Raw genomic sequence first — 15,131 nt, 5'->3', positions numbered from 1 at the left:
GGGAGCAAGGATACTCAGGCAAGCTCAACACTTGATCAGAAGGTTAAGGAACCCAGGAGAAAGAAAGAGGACATAACTGCCCTACCTGAACAGATGTGGGATATCCATGATAGGACCCCTCCATAGCCCTGTAGGTACCTTAGGGCATAGGGTCTGAGATGGCAGTGACTGTGAGGAAGGAAGGCATCGTGAGGTCAGTGTAACATCCCTCCTCTGAAGCTTTAGGTGATCCTACCCGCCCCTGCCCTACCCCACACAAGTGACTCAGAGCTGGCTCCAGCTGGCGTCTTCTGTACTCACTGACCTAGGCCAAGCTGCTTGACTTTGCTCATCCTCAGCTGAGAGTTGGTGGTGAACATTCAGTGAAACAATGTGGGGACCATTTACCTGTTTCTTCCTGTATCGAATGGGACCTGTCTCTCAACACACTCTCACAACAGCAACACCTTAGCTTGTAGCAGAACGTGCTGCGTGCTGGCACTCCAACAGTACTCCACACAGGTTCTCTGGATCCTTGTGGAGACCAGGATCCCATTTTACAGCTGAAGAAAAGTAAGGCTCAGAGAAGAGAGGTAACATTAACGAGACAATGCTGCTTATAAGGAGAGGTGGGATCCAGGTCCAGCTGTTCCCACCCCAAGGCCCGAGCTCTTTCACCCCATCATGTAGCCCTCACAGGGCTGCAGAGAAGCCCCCATGATTTAATTTGTATGAAACCACCTTGAGAAGCACAAAGTCCTGGGTAAACATGAGGTATTGGCATATCTAACAGCTCAGTGCCGGGTCCAGGGCACCCAGTGACTGCTCATGAATTCACCAGTTACCTGCTTTTATGCCCATCACTCAGCTGAGAGTCCAGCCATGTGGCTCGGTCGGTGAAGGCATATTGGGTCTTTGCTCCTGCGTCCCAGGTGTGCTCTGGGGAGGCTTCATGGTGGGGAGGGCTGCAGGGCCCCACAGAGGGCACAGCTGTAAAATAAAGTGGAACCCGTCACTGCTTAGGGTCTTTCCAGCTGTAAAGTTTTGCAATCCACAGAGAAGCTGCCTTGGGCTCCCTCATCTGGGAGTGGAGGCCTCACGGACAATCACAAGACTCGTGGCTTCTAAAAAGCTCACCACAAGATACCAGAGCTCACAAATCCTGCCATGATCTCCCAAACCCAGCTCATGGTCTGACCTGCCTTCCTGTTCCAAATCTACTCTTACTTCTCTTCCTGTTCCTTATATTCTAGGAAGAAAGCCCTTCCCGTTCCAGGGACTCTCCCCATAGTCCCTCTGCCTAGAACACCTTCTGACTCAGGAGTATGAGGCCAGCTCCTCCTTGCCCTTTGAGATTCCACCTTCACAGTGAAGGGGTCTGGAATATACCATGCTGAAAAGGTTTGTTCCTGAACTCCTTTTTTCTTCCTAAAAGAAGAGCCTCCCCAAAGAATTCAACTGTCATGTGACTGATCCATGTTGAGGTCTGACAGAAAACAACAAAATTCTGTAAAGCAATTATCTTTCAATTAAAAAATTAACTTAAAAAAAAACAGAACTCAACTGTGATAAATATTTTCCCTAAGACTTACGCACCAGGAAAGATTGACTTCTTTCACTCAGACGGAAGCTGCAAGAGGATAAGAAATCTCTTAGACGTTGTCACAAAACTGTATCACCTCTCCCATCTGTTCTCCCGAGGGCCATATATCTTTTCTAAAAGTCATATATTTTCCCATAAGTGCTTTTCTCCCTCTTTCCTTCCTCTATTAAGATAGTATATAAGTCCTAAATTGTAACAGCCTCTTTCAGTCACATTTTTCTGTGAACTCCTGCATACACACAAGAATAAAATTCTGTCTTTTCTCTCGCTAATTTTTTTTCTCACTTTAGTTCACAGGCCCCTATTACTAAACCCAAGAGGGGAGAGGAAAAGTTTCTCCTCCCTGACATTTGTCACCACCTAAGAGGGGTCTTCCCTAACCATTTTACCTCTGCCACCTTTCATAGCGTTTATCATAACTTATGACTTTATCTATTTGTCTGCTTATTAAGTGTTTGCCTGAAATTCCATTAGAGTATAAGATGTATGGATGCAGGAACAGCACCTGTCTCATTCATCACTGAATACTCCTGCCCACTATAATACTTGGCATATAACAGTTCATTAAATACTCAGTGAATGAATGGATGAAGAACTCCACCCACAGCTCAGGTATGTTGAGTCTAAAGCTCATCTCAGTTCCATACTCACTCACTGAGAACTTATTAGGTGCCATGATAGTGCTCAGTGTTAGCAAGCCACAAAAATCTGCTCCCTGTCATTGGGGAAGTGAAGTGAAGTAAAAGTCACTCAGTCGTGTCCGACTCTTTGCAACCCCGTGGACTATACAGTCCATGGAATTCTCAGGCCAGAGTACTAGAGTGGGTAGCCTTTCCCTTCTCCAGGGGATCTTCCTAACCCAGGGATCAAACTTAAGCCTCCTGCATTGCAGGCGGATTCTTTACTAGCTGAGCCACAAGGGAAGCCTGTCATTGGGAAGCTTACAGGAAAATATGCATCTGTGCTGGGTCCTATGTGGGGCAAATATGAGAAAAGAGACACAATTCCTGCCTGGAGAAGTCTCCTGATGGAGAAGGGGGAGGAGAAAATGGAAAATGTGAAATTGAGCTTGGAAACAAATACATCTCCAAGTACAGTTATTTAGTATATAGATAAAACAGACTGTTTAGCTGGTCTCTTGGCCTTTGTTTAGGAAATAATTCATGTCATTCTGCTAATTACATTGGATGGAGCTCATGTGACTTCTGCTTCATTTATACACCTGAGCCTGAGGAGTGCCTGTGCCCCCGGCACTCAGACCCACTGCCAGGCATCACTGGTCTCCTCTTCACAGCTCCTAGGACAGACATGTAGATTCTAAAAAGCCTTACAGAGCAGCCTCCGTGCCTCAGTCAGGACCCCTTAAGCCAGAAGGGCCAAAAACATACTGAAGTTAACTCCTTCACCCTCCAAAAAGTAAATAAATAAGAGGGAGAGTTTATTGCAATTTTTCAGTGCACAGGAACCCAAGAGAACCTGACAGCAAGACAAGGCCTAGTGCATGATCTCAGGTCTTTAGATTTCCATGTTCCGATTTCCATTCTCTCGTCCTTCTGCATTTGCCCTTAACTCCTATATGTGGCTGACCTGTGGGCAGAAAACCCTGGGTCAGGTGTCCATAGCCTGGTGCAATTAGCCTACCTCTGGGCAAGGATGCAGGTAGCAGACCAGGCCCCTAGACCAGAGAAGACGACCCCAGAAGAGGACTGAAGTAGGTAGAGTGGTCAACCGTTGTCCAGGACTGAGAGTTCAATGAAGATGACTCCAGAGCTAAAACCAGGAAAGTTCCAGGAAAATCCAGGTGAACTGATCACCAGTGCAGCTGACAGCACATCTGTTTCATGCCCATAAATATTATTAATTCTAAGGAACACATTTCTGCACATTTTACATCACTGAAATTGGGATGTGTCTTAAAATCGATGGTATCCTATGATGGCTGTCAGCCAGGAAAGCAACCTAGTTCTCCAGGAGAGGATGTGTGTTTGGCAGTCACTTCTGAGGCACTAACAACATGAAATGACCTTAAGTTAATTTTCTGCTTGACTTTTCTAGAACATTTGTTGTTTTTCAGTCGCTCATGGCCAACTCTTTGTGACTCCATGGACTGCAGCATGCCACGCTTCCCTATCCTTCACTATCTCCTGGAGTTTGCTCAAACTCATACCATTGAGTTGGTGATGTCATTCAACCATCTCCTCCTTCCTTCAATTTTTCCCAGCATCTGGGTCTTTTCCAATGAGTCGGCTCTTCGCATCAGGTGACCAAAGGATTGGAATATTTCTAGAACATACTTAAGAGTGAAATCAAACCTGCATGAGGACAGACTTGTGGTTCAGATTCTCAGAATTATTTTTTCTCCTTCCACATAGTACCAGGATTAAGACAAGCATGTTTGCAGCCAATCTTTTCCTTGGGAAAATTCCTTAATCTCTGGTGTCCCAGCTCTGATGTGCAGTCTCCCTCTTCAGTGGTTTTTCTTGCTTAGTCATACATAAAAAATGGTACAGTTTACAGTTGATGATATCTCAAAATGGATGAAACATGAGTAGTCAACCCCCAAAAGTCTGCATGGGAGTAGTGGGGTGGTCACTGCTGGTGCTAGAAGGAGGCACAGTGCTGGATGCCCTGGGCACTCAGGGCTGGATCCAGAGACTGTAGAAACCATCCCCTCGACCCATCAAGGCCTTTTGTTCCTCATGAGCCTTGTTCTAAGCTCAGGGGTCACTTCATGGACCTGTACAGCCCAGCCCCTCATTCAAAAAGCTCTTCTTCACCTGTTTCTCCAAGGAGGTCGGTATTTGGAAACATGAATAGCTTTCCCTATATCAATGAGCGGAAAATTTCCCCCTACCCCTCTTAGGTCTTTTGGCTAGTGCAATAATTAAATTGACACAAGGCAGGTTAATAGGAAGAAAAAACAAATTTAACTTCATATGTACAGAGATCATATATACATAGCTATGAGACCCAAGAAGTGACCAAAGCAAGCTGCTTATATACCTTTTAGGCAAAGAAACAATAAGTCTGTAAAGAACTGACAAGACAAACATACTTAGGTTTATATACTAAGTAGTGAAGAAATGAGGGCTCCCCTGGTAGCTTACCTGGTAAAGAATCTGCCTGCAATGCAGGAGACTCCAGTTAGATTCCTGGGTAGGGAAGATCCCCTGGAGAAGGGATAAGCTACCCACTCCAGTATTCTTGGGCTTCCTTGGTGGCTCAGATGATAAAAAAAAATCCACCTGCAATGAGGGAGACCTGGGTTCAGTCCCTGGCTTGTGGTAGATCCCCTGGAAGGCAAGGCAACCCACTCCAGTATTCTGGCTTGAAGAATCCCTGTGGACAGGGTCTAGTGGGCTACAGTCCATGTGGTTGCGAAGAGTCAGACACGACTGAGCGACTAAGCACAGCACACAGCACAGTGAGGAAACGTAGCGGAGTTTGTTTACAAGCCTTCTGGCCCTGAACTCCCTGTCTCTGATGATAAGGATGTCTCTCTGCTTCCTGCTGCAGAGAGGATACCTTTCACATGGGAGATTTATTTCTTGCTTTCAAGTGGACAGAGGGAGAACTATATCTTTCTTTGCACAGACTGTTTCTCAAGTAACTTTAAAATCATCAATATGCCAATATTGATTGCTTATCAGATCCATCAGTTTCCTCTTCTGAAATATCTCTGGAAGTTTCATAATTAAAAGCTGAGTTGATTGTAGAGAGTAGAATAGATTAATAGCTGAATGGTGGATTGTTCCATATCTCAATAAACCAGTTTCTTAGCCCTGAGAATAGGTCAGATCAGCTAAACTCAATTTAGGAGGCAATGACGCAGGTGGGATTCCAAGTTTAGGCCTATAATTGGATGATCAACCAGGTATTTAATAAGAGGCATTTACATGGAAACAAAAGAAAAACAATGGTTAATAATTGGAGCAAAGTATGAATGAGTTTTTGAGTTCTGAAGATAGCCAGTCAAGATGATTTCTAGATGTTAGGTTTGAAGTCTCTTTAGATGGAGTGATAGCAAGCAGTGGTAATCCGATAGGTTTTCCTGGTTTGTACTTTGAATGTCTCATGTTCTTTCTGAGGGCCTACAGAGCAACAGGCATGAAGACTGTCCACACACAAGCTGCTGGACTGTTTTCTCTGAAGTTTACATCACATTGTCCAACCTTAATTTACATGGCTTCAGAAGAAGGGTGTTGTTAGTTCTCATAAGTCAGAAGGGTGAGAGATAAATTGGAAATGTTAGTTTGGAAAGTTATAGCCAGATATTGGAAAAAAATAGAATTTTAAGATCTAGTCAGTTTACAGGTAGAAAACAAAGCTGAAAGACAATTAACAGAACTAGAGTTTAGTATTCATAAGTACATATTATATCTTCTACTGAAAAGTCTTTCTCTTATAATTACCCTCATTTTTTATAAAAAATAACCATAATAAGACTACAGTAAGTACATGAATCTTCAAGTTTCAAACTTTCAAAGATCCAGATAATAAATGCATTTAGTCTTATTCAGCTTGATCACACATAAAATTCCTTTTTCAAGATTCCATTTTTACAAAACTTGTTATCCTTTAAAATTTTTTTTTCTTTTATATTGGAAGATAGTTGATTTACATTGTTAGTTTCAGGTGTATAGCAAAGTGATTCGGTTTTATATATACATATATCTATTCTTTTTCTGATTCTTTTCCCATTATAAGTTATTACAGAGTCTAGAATTGAGTTCCCCATTCTATATAGTAGGTCCTTGTTGATGATATATATAGAAGTGTGTATATGTTATTCCAACTTCCTGATTTATCCCCCTCCATGTCTCCCTTTGGTAACCATAGCTTGTTTTCTAATTCTGTGACTCTCTGTTTTGTAAATAAGCTCATTTGTATCATTTTTCTTTTAGATTCCACATATAAATGATATTTTTCTTTCTCTGATTTACTTCAGTTAGTATGACAATGTCTGGGTCCATCCATGTTGCCACAAATGGCATTATTTCAGTCTTTTTCATGACTGAGTAGTATTCGATTGCATATATGCACCATATCTTCTTTATCCATTCCTCTGAGATGGACAGTTAGGTTCCCTCTTTGTCTTGGCTACTGTAAATAGTGCTGCAATGAACACTGGAGCACATGTTTCTTTTCGAATTATGAGTTCCTCTAGAAATATTCCCAGTTGTGTAATTGCTGGATCATATGGTAAATCTATTTTTAGTTTTTTAAGAAGCCTCCATACTATTCTTCATAGTGGCTGTACCAATTAACAGTCTCACCAACAGTGCAGGAGGGTTCCCTTTTCTCCACACCCTCTCCAATATATATTGCTTATACACTTTTTGATGATGGCCATTTTGACTATTGTGAGGTGATACCTCATCGTAGTTTTGATCTGCATTTCTCTACTAGTGATGTTGGGCATCTTTTCATGTGCTTTTGGCCATCTGTATGTCTTCTTTGGAGAAATGTCTATTTTAGATCTACCTCTTTTTTGATTGGCCTGTTTTGTTTTGTTTTTTGATATTGAGCTGCATGAGCTATTTGTATATATTGGAGATTAGTCCCTTGTTGGTCTCATCATTTGCAAATATTTTCTCCCATTCTGCAGGCTGTCTTTTCATTTTGTCTATGGTTTTCTTTGCTGTGCAAAAAGCTTTTAAGTTTAACTTGGTCCCATTTGTTCATTTTTGTTTTTATTTTCATTATTCTAGAAGGTGGATTCAAAAAGATATTGCTGCAATTTATGTCAAAGAGTATTCTGCCTATGTTTCCCTCTAAAAATTTTATAGCATCCAGTCTTATATTTAGGTCTTTAACCCATTTTGAGTTTATTCTGGTATATCATGTAAGAGAATGTTCTAATTTCATTCTTTTACATGTGGTTGTCCAGTTTCCCCAGAACTACTTATTGAAGAGACAATCTTCTCTCCATTGTATATTCTTGCCTCTTTGTCATAAATTAATTGACTACAGGTGTGTAGCTTTGTTTCTGGGCTTTCTATCCTGTTTCATTGATCTATGTTTGTCTTTGTGCTGGTACCACTGTTTTAGTTTTTAGTTTTTTGTTGCTTTTTGTTAAGGAAAGGGAAATTTTTAAAAAAATTTTTTTTAATTAAAAAAAAAATTATTTTAGCTGTTCCAGGTCTTCATTGCAGCATATGGGATCTTTAGTTGTGGCATGCAGGATTTTTAGTTGCAGCATGTGGGATATCTAGTTCCCAGATCAGGGATCAAACCCAGGCCCCTTGCATTGGGAGCACAGAGTCTTAACACCAGGGAAGTCCTAAATACCATGCTGTTTTGATTACTGTTGTAGCTTTATAGTATAGTCTGAAGTCAGGGAACTTGATTCCTCTGTTTTTCTTTCTCAAGATTGCCTTGACTATTCAAGGTCTTTTGTGTTTCCATACAAATTTTAAGGATTTTTTTATTCTAGATCTGCAAAAAATACCATTGGTAATTTGATAGGGATTGCATTGAATCTGTATATTGTCTTGGGTAATATAGTCATTTTGACAATACTGATTCTTCCTAAAACTTTTATATATTTTAATGCCTATTTTAGTTTGTCAGTTGTTCTCTTTTACATTCAGAAATAATCAGCATTACTTTAAGATAAAATTACTTCCTTTTCCTTTAATAAAAATGCATCTCCATCCCTCATACCATTTTTTAACAAAAATAAACATATTCTACTTTTCTTCCATACAGAGTTGTTTCCCCGTATTATTTTTAGTAGCTTTAATTACATATACAGGCCTGCCTCATTTTATTGCATTTCACAGATTTATTGTGTTTTCTACAAATTGAAGGTTTATGGCAACTCTGTACCAAGTTAATCTGTCAGTGCCATTTTTCCAAGAGCAATTGCTCACTTCATGACTTTGTGTTGCATTTTGGTGATTCTCACAACATTTCAAACTTTTTCATTTAATAAATATTTGTTATGATCTGTGATCAGTGATCTTTGATGCTACTATCGTGATTGCTTTAGGGCACCACAAACCATGCTCATATAAGACATAAACTTAATCAATAAATGTTGTGTGTGTTCTGACTGCTTTACCAACTGACTGTCCCCCATCTCTCTCCTCAGACCTCTCTGTTCTCTGAGACACAGCAATACTGAAATAAGGCAAATTAATAACCCCACAATGGCCTTTAAGTGTTCAAGTGACAAGAAGAGTCATATGTCTCTCACTTTAAATCAGAAGCTAGAAATAATTAAGCTTAGTGAGAAAGGCAAAATAAACTGAAAGTTACACCTCTTACGCCAGTTAGCCAAGTTGCAAATGCAAAGGAAGTTTTTGAAGGAAATTAAAAGTGCTATTCCACTGAACACATGAATGATAAGAAAGCAAATTAGCCTCACTGCTGATACGGAGAAAGTTTTAGTGGCCTGGGTAGAAGATCAAACCAGTCACAAAGTTCCCTTAAGACAGAACATAATCCAGAGCAAAACCCCAACTCTCTTCAATTTTATGGAGGCTGAAAGGAACAAGAAAGATGCAGAAGAAAAGTTTGAAGCTAGCAGAGGTTTTTCATGAGGTTTAAGGAAAGAAGCCATCTCCACAACAAAGGTGCAAGGGGGAAAGAGTAAGTGCTGATATGGAAGCTGCAGCAAGTTATCCAGCTCTAGCTAAGATAATTGATGAAGGTGGCTATGCTAAAACACAGATTTTCAATGTAGACAAACAACTTCCTGTTGGAAGAAGATGCCATCTAGGACTTTCATAACTAGAGAGAAGTCAGTGCCTGCCTCAAAGGACTGACCATCTTGTTAGGGGCTAAGGCAGCTGGTAACATTAAAGTTGAAGCCAATGTTCATTTACCATTTCAAAAATCCTACAGCTCTTAAGGATTCTGCTAAATCTACTTTGCCTGTGGTCTATAAGTGGAACAATAAAGCCTGGATAACAGCACATCTGTTTTCCACAGGGTTTCACTGAATATTTTAAGACTACTGTTGAGATCTACGCTCAGAAAAAGAAATTCCTTTTAAAATGCTACACTGGCAATGTAACAGGTTATCCAAGAGCTCTGATGAAGATGTACAATGAGATTAATATTGTTTTCATGCCTGCTAACACAACATCCATTCTGCAGCCTGTGGATCAAGGACTCTTTCAAATTTCAAGTCTTATTATGTAAGGAATACCCTTCACAAAATCACAGCTGCTGCAGATAGTAATTCCTCTGATGGATCTGGGCAAAGTAAATTGAAAATCTTCTGAAAAAGATTCACCACTCTTGATGTTATTAAAAACATTCACAATTCATGGGAAGAATCAAAATATCAACGTTAACAGGAGTTTGGAAGAAGTTGATTCCAATGCTCATGGATGACTTTGAAGGGGTTCAAGACTTCAGTGGAGGAAGGAAGTACAGATGTGGTAGAAATAGCAAAATAACTAGAAGTGGAGCCTGAAGATGGGACTAAATTGCTGTAATCTCCTGATAAAACTTTATAAGATGAGGGGTTGCTTCTTGTGAGTGAGCAAAGAAAGTGGTTTCTTGAGGTATAATCTACTCCTGGTAAAGATGCTGTGATAACTGCTATAATAACAACAAAGCACTGAGATTATATAAACAGCAGCATGGTTTGAAAGGTTTGACTCTAATTTTGAAAGTTCTACTCTGGGAAAAATGCTGTCAAACAACACTGCATGCTACAGAAAAATGGTTTGTGAAAAGAAGAGTCAATTGATGTGGCAAACTTTATTGTCATATTTTAAGAAATTGCCATAGCAACCACCATGCTGATCAGACAGTAGCCATCAACATTGAGGCAAGACCCTCTACCAGCAAGAAGATTATGATTTTCTCAAGGTTCAGATGATAGTGAGCATATTTTAGCAATAAAGCATTTTTAATTAAGGTATGTACACTGGCTTCCCAGGTGGCACTAGTGGTAAAGAACCCTCCTGCAATGCAGGAGATGCAGGAGACATGGGTTTGATCCCTGGGTCAGGGACGATCCCCTGGAGGATGGCGTGACAACCCACTCCAGTAATCTTGCTGGGAAAATCCCATGGAGAGAGTTGCCTGGCAGGCTGTGGTCCATGGGGATGTGAAGAGTTGGACACGACTGCAGTGACTGAGCACACACATGTACAGTGTTTCTTTAGACATAATGCTATTGCATATTTAATAGACTATACAGTATAGTGTAAATATTACTTTTATATGCCCTGAGAAACCAAAAAATTCTTGTGTCTTACTTTATTGCAATACTTGCCTTATTGCAATACTTGCCTTATTGCAGTGGTCTAGAACCGAATTCCAAGGTATGCCTGTATTAACTTGAATTCTCAATTCTTCAAAGCCTTAATTCCTAGTAAAAAATAAGTAAGCAATTGTGAATCGCCTGTTATACAAGCATACTTTAGTTGGGCAAATTTATGAATACATTTAATAATTTCTTAAAACATACATTTCCTCATAGCTCAATTTTTCATGGCACAAAACATGTTTACTAATACACTCAAATATTTTTAGTCTCCATAATAAAAGGTCAAAGTAGATAAACTTAGAGTGGTTTAGCAATTAATGTTTCAGTATTCTATCTTATTTGAAAATGATACAGACATTCAATGAATTCCCATTGTTTAATTTAGCTTAGCAAAATTCTAAAGTAACCAAAGAGATATGGGAAGCTAAGTAGACTTATCACAAAGCAACCATGGCTAAAAAGTTTACCTAAAACACCTCATTAACATCTATCTAATTAATTTGTTCTTGACAATTATACTCATGAAATGCTCTTGATACGTTAAAACAGGTAATCATCACATTAAGTTATTTTTCTTGCTGAAAACTTTTGTAACAGAGATAACATGATCTTATTTCACTTAGGTAAATTAAAAGTGTTATACTTAATGTTGATTACTCTAAAACATGCCTGAATTATTTAAGTCAACAAACCTAAATTACTTTTTATTTACTGAAAATTATCCTTGATCATGTGCACTTGAAAAATATTTTTATTTGTTTATATTATATTTCTGAGACTTAGACATAATAAGTGCTTATTTAAGCCAATTAAATAGAGCTCTTTAACAAACTAAGTGTGGCAATGCTATTGAAAAGTAGAAAAATAACTATATCTATAATGCACATACACAGACATCCATAAAACACACAGAAGTGTTCACTTTAAAATGTTAGCCATAAATCAAGTATATTGATTCAAGTAACAACAGTATATTCTAAGTGAATTTATAAGTAACAGTTGGAAAAAGTTGAGTTTATCCATTCAGATAGCTAAAGCTTTTTACTATTTGTGGAGATAACTTTTAATATTTGTATTTGTCTTTGACAAGTAATCTTAAAGAGCTGTGGTCTAGGGTTTGGGCAAGAGAGCCCTTTTAGCAGTTTGTATTTTTAAAAGACCTACTTCCTCCTTTTAAATATTTTTTCCTTTAGTCTCCAGGCAATGAGGGCTGTATTTACTTTTCAAAGACATGGTAAGATTTACAACTTTAAGAGACAGAGAAAGAATGTAAATTTTCTCCTAGGAATTTGGGGGTTATTTTTCTATTACCAGTAGTTTAGAATATTTACAATCTTAAATTTTCCTTCCATTTTTCAAGTACAGGACAACTGTATTTCCAATGTCCTGTGTTTTTTTTTTTGTTTGTTTTTTTTTTTTACAGTATCTGCAAATATCTGAAGGCGATTAGGAAGAGATATGCTTGGAGCTGCTTTTCAAGTTATGCTTTTGTTCTTGTAAAAGTCAAGTTGTTGATTTTAATTCTTTTTTTCATCTGCATTCCTGCAAGCTACCTTCAAAGAACTGGGGAGGCTTTTCCATCATAATGTTTAGAAGTTGATTCGCCCACTCAATCATACTATCTTGAATTTGCCTTTTTAATACCACAGAGAAATTTTCCAGCTAAATAGAAATAAAAGATCTCTATGTTCTGTGGTCCAGGAGACATAACTTCTTCAGGTGGAGATCTAGAATATATCTGCAAAAGACGTTGCATAGGAAGGCCCAATGCCCGATTGTGGAGCTGAGCAAAATGAAACTTATTGTCCATCCCAGAAGCTTCTGCTAAATTTATTTCCTGACTTTTAGCATTTATACGAGTTACTTGTAAACCCTGGACCTAGAGATTAGGCTGGAGGGTTCTCTGTAAATCTTGTAGGGAAAGGGAAGTTAAACAAGCAGCTGAGCGTTTCAGGGATTTTCTGGGGAAGGTAGAGGAGTTTGGGGAGTTAGAGGAATTTGCTGAGAAGATGGGGTCAGATTTTTAAGAAGGTGAATGTATGTAGAATGTATGTAGAACTAATTTTTTCTAAGTTTAATTTCTATTCTTCCATCTTCTTACAAGAGTTGCTAAACTAGATGTTATATTTCTCTGTCAGTTGAGTCACTCAGTCGTGTCTGACTCTTTGTGACCCCATGAACAGCAGCACACCAGGCCTCCCTGTCCATCACCAACTCCCGGAGCTCACCCAAACTCATGCCTTTGAGTCAGTGATGCCATCCAACCATCTCATCCACTGTCATCCCCTTCTCCTCCTGCCCCCAATCCCTCCAGCTTCAGGGTCTTTTCAAATGAGTCAGCTCTTCACATCAGGTGGCCAAAGGATTGGAGTTTCAGCTTCAACATCAGTCCTTCCAATGAACACCCAGGACTGATCTCCTTTAGGATGGACTGGTTGGATCTCCTTGCAGTCCAAGGGACTCTAAAGAGTCTTCTCCAACACCACAGTTCAAAAGTATCAGTTCTTCGGTGCTCAGCTTTCTTTATAGTCCAACTCTCACATCCATACATGACTACTGGAAAAACCATAGCTTTGACTAGATGGACCTTTGTAGACAAAGTAATGTCTCTGCTTTTTAATATGCTGTCTAGTTTGGTCATAACTTTCCTTCCAAGGAGAAAGTGTCTTTTAATTTCATGGTTGCAATCACCATCTGCAGTGATTTTGGAGCCCCCAAAATAAAGTCAGCCACCAATTCTACTGTTTCCCCATCTATTTGCCATGAAGTGATGGGACTGGATGCCATGATCTTAGTTTTCTGAATGTTGAGTTTTAAGCCAACTTTTTCACTCTTCTCTTACAGTTTCATCAAGAGGCTCTATAGTTCTTTTTCACTTTCTGCCATCAGAGTGGTATCATCTGCATATCTGAGGTTATTGATATTTCTCCTGGCAGTCTTGATTCCAGCTTGTGCTTCCTCCAGCCCAGCGTCTCTCATGATGTACTCTGCATATAAGTTAAATAAGCAGGGTGACGATATACAGCCTTGATGTACTCCATTTCCTATTTGGAACCAGTCTGTTGTTCCATGTCCAGTTCTAACTGTTGCTTCCTGACTTGCATACAGGTTTCTCAAGACGCAGGCCAGGTGGTCTGGTATTCCCATCTCTTTAAGAATTTTCCAGTTTATTGTGATCCACACAGTCAAAGGCTTTGGCATAGTCAATGAAGCAGAAATAGATGTTTTTCTGGAACTCTCTTGCTTTTTCGATGATCCAGCAGATGTTGGCAATTTGATCTCTGGTTCCTCTGCCTTTTCTAAAACCAGCTTGAACATCTGGAAGTTCACGGTTCACGTATTGCTGAAGCCTGGCTTGGGGAATTTTGAGCATTACTTTGCTAGCGTGTGAGATGAGTACAACTGTGTGGTCGTTTGAGCATTCTTTGGCATTGCCTTTCTTTGAGATTGGAAAGAAAACTGACCTTTTCCAGTCCTGTGGCCACTGCTGAGTTTTCCAAATTTGCTGGCATATTGAGTGCAGCACTTTCACAGCATCATCTTTCAGGATTTGAAATAGCTAAACTGGAATTCCATCACCTCCACTAGCTTTGTTCGTAGTGATGCTTCCTAAGGCCCACTTGACTTTACATTCTAGGATGTCTGGCTCTAGTTGAGTGATCACACCACCGTGACTACCTGGGTCATGAAGATCTTTTATGTATAGTTCTTCTGTGTGTTTTTGCCACCTCTTCTTAAATCTTCTGCTTCTGTTAGGTTCATACCATTTCTGTCCTTTATTGAGGCCATCTTTGCATGAAATGTTCCCTTGGTATCTCTAATTTTCTTGAAGACATCTCTAGTCTTTCCCATTCTATTGTTTTCCTCTATTTCTTTGCATTGATCACTGAGGAAGGCTATTTTCTCTGTATCCACTTTTTAATTTGGTCTTAAAAAAAAAAAACAGGAACAACAACAACAACAACAACAACAACAAAAAAACAGGAACAAATAAAATGATTAACAATTCTCCAAACAAATTTTTTTTTCAAATATAGAAGCTTTTCCACTTTAAAAGATTCATCATCTGGCCATTGACAAGTAGTATCTATTAATCTCAATAACAATTCAAACCTATAAACCTTTTTATAGCTTAACCAAGAATGCAAGAAACTTCCACAAAAGACTGCAAAAGAGATACAAACCTCACAAGATCCAGAAAGTTCACTCTCAGGTAGCCTAAGAAAGCAAAAGCCTTTGTTACACAGGTGGTAAGGATGGTGTAGTGACAATGGGGAACGTGAAACCCCTCCATGACAGACTCACTAATCTGTGACA

At 39.4% G+C, this 15,131-nt stretch overlaps 1 protein-coding gene across 15 annotated transcripts in view; it reads right to left on the bottom strand.

Moving 5' to 3' along the window:
* Window positions 1–15,131, bottom strand: part of B3GNT2 (UDP-GlcNAc:betaGal beta-1,3-N-acetylglucosaminyltransferase 2) — a 206,345-nt gene that overhangs the window by 74,974 nt on the left and 116,240 nt on the right. For 5 of the 15 annotated variants that reach the window (XR_011492494.1, XR_011492497.1, XR_011492499.1 and 2 more), the window contains exons 3-5: window positions 10,838–10,916; window positions 1,576–1,609; window positions 86–969 (exon numbers count right to left, since the gene is read on the bottom strand). The gene's annotated coding sequence lies outside the window, so the exon portion shown is untranslated. The other 10 variants (XR_011492508.1, XR_011492521.1, XR_011492523.1 and 7 more) reach the window with 8 other exon arrangements.

Source organism: Odocoileus virginianus, chromosome 2 (assembly GCF_023699985.2).
Source record: "Odocoileus virginianus isolate 20LAN1187 ecotype Illinois chromosome 2, Ovbor_1.2, whole genome shotgun sequence".
NCBI lineage: Eukaryota > Metazoa > Chordata > Mammalia > Artiodactyla > Cervidae > Odocoileus > Odocoileus virginianus.
This window is presented reverse-complemented; position numbering and strand designations above follow the sequence as displayed.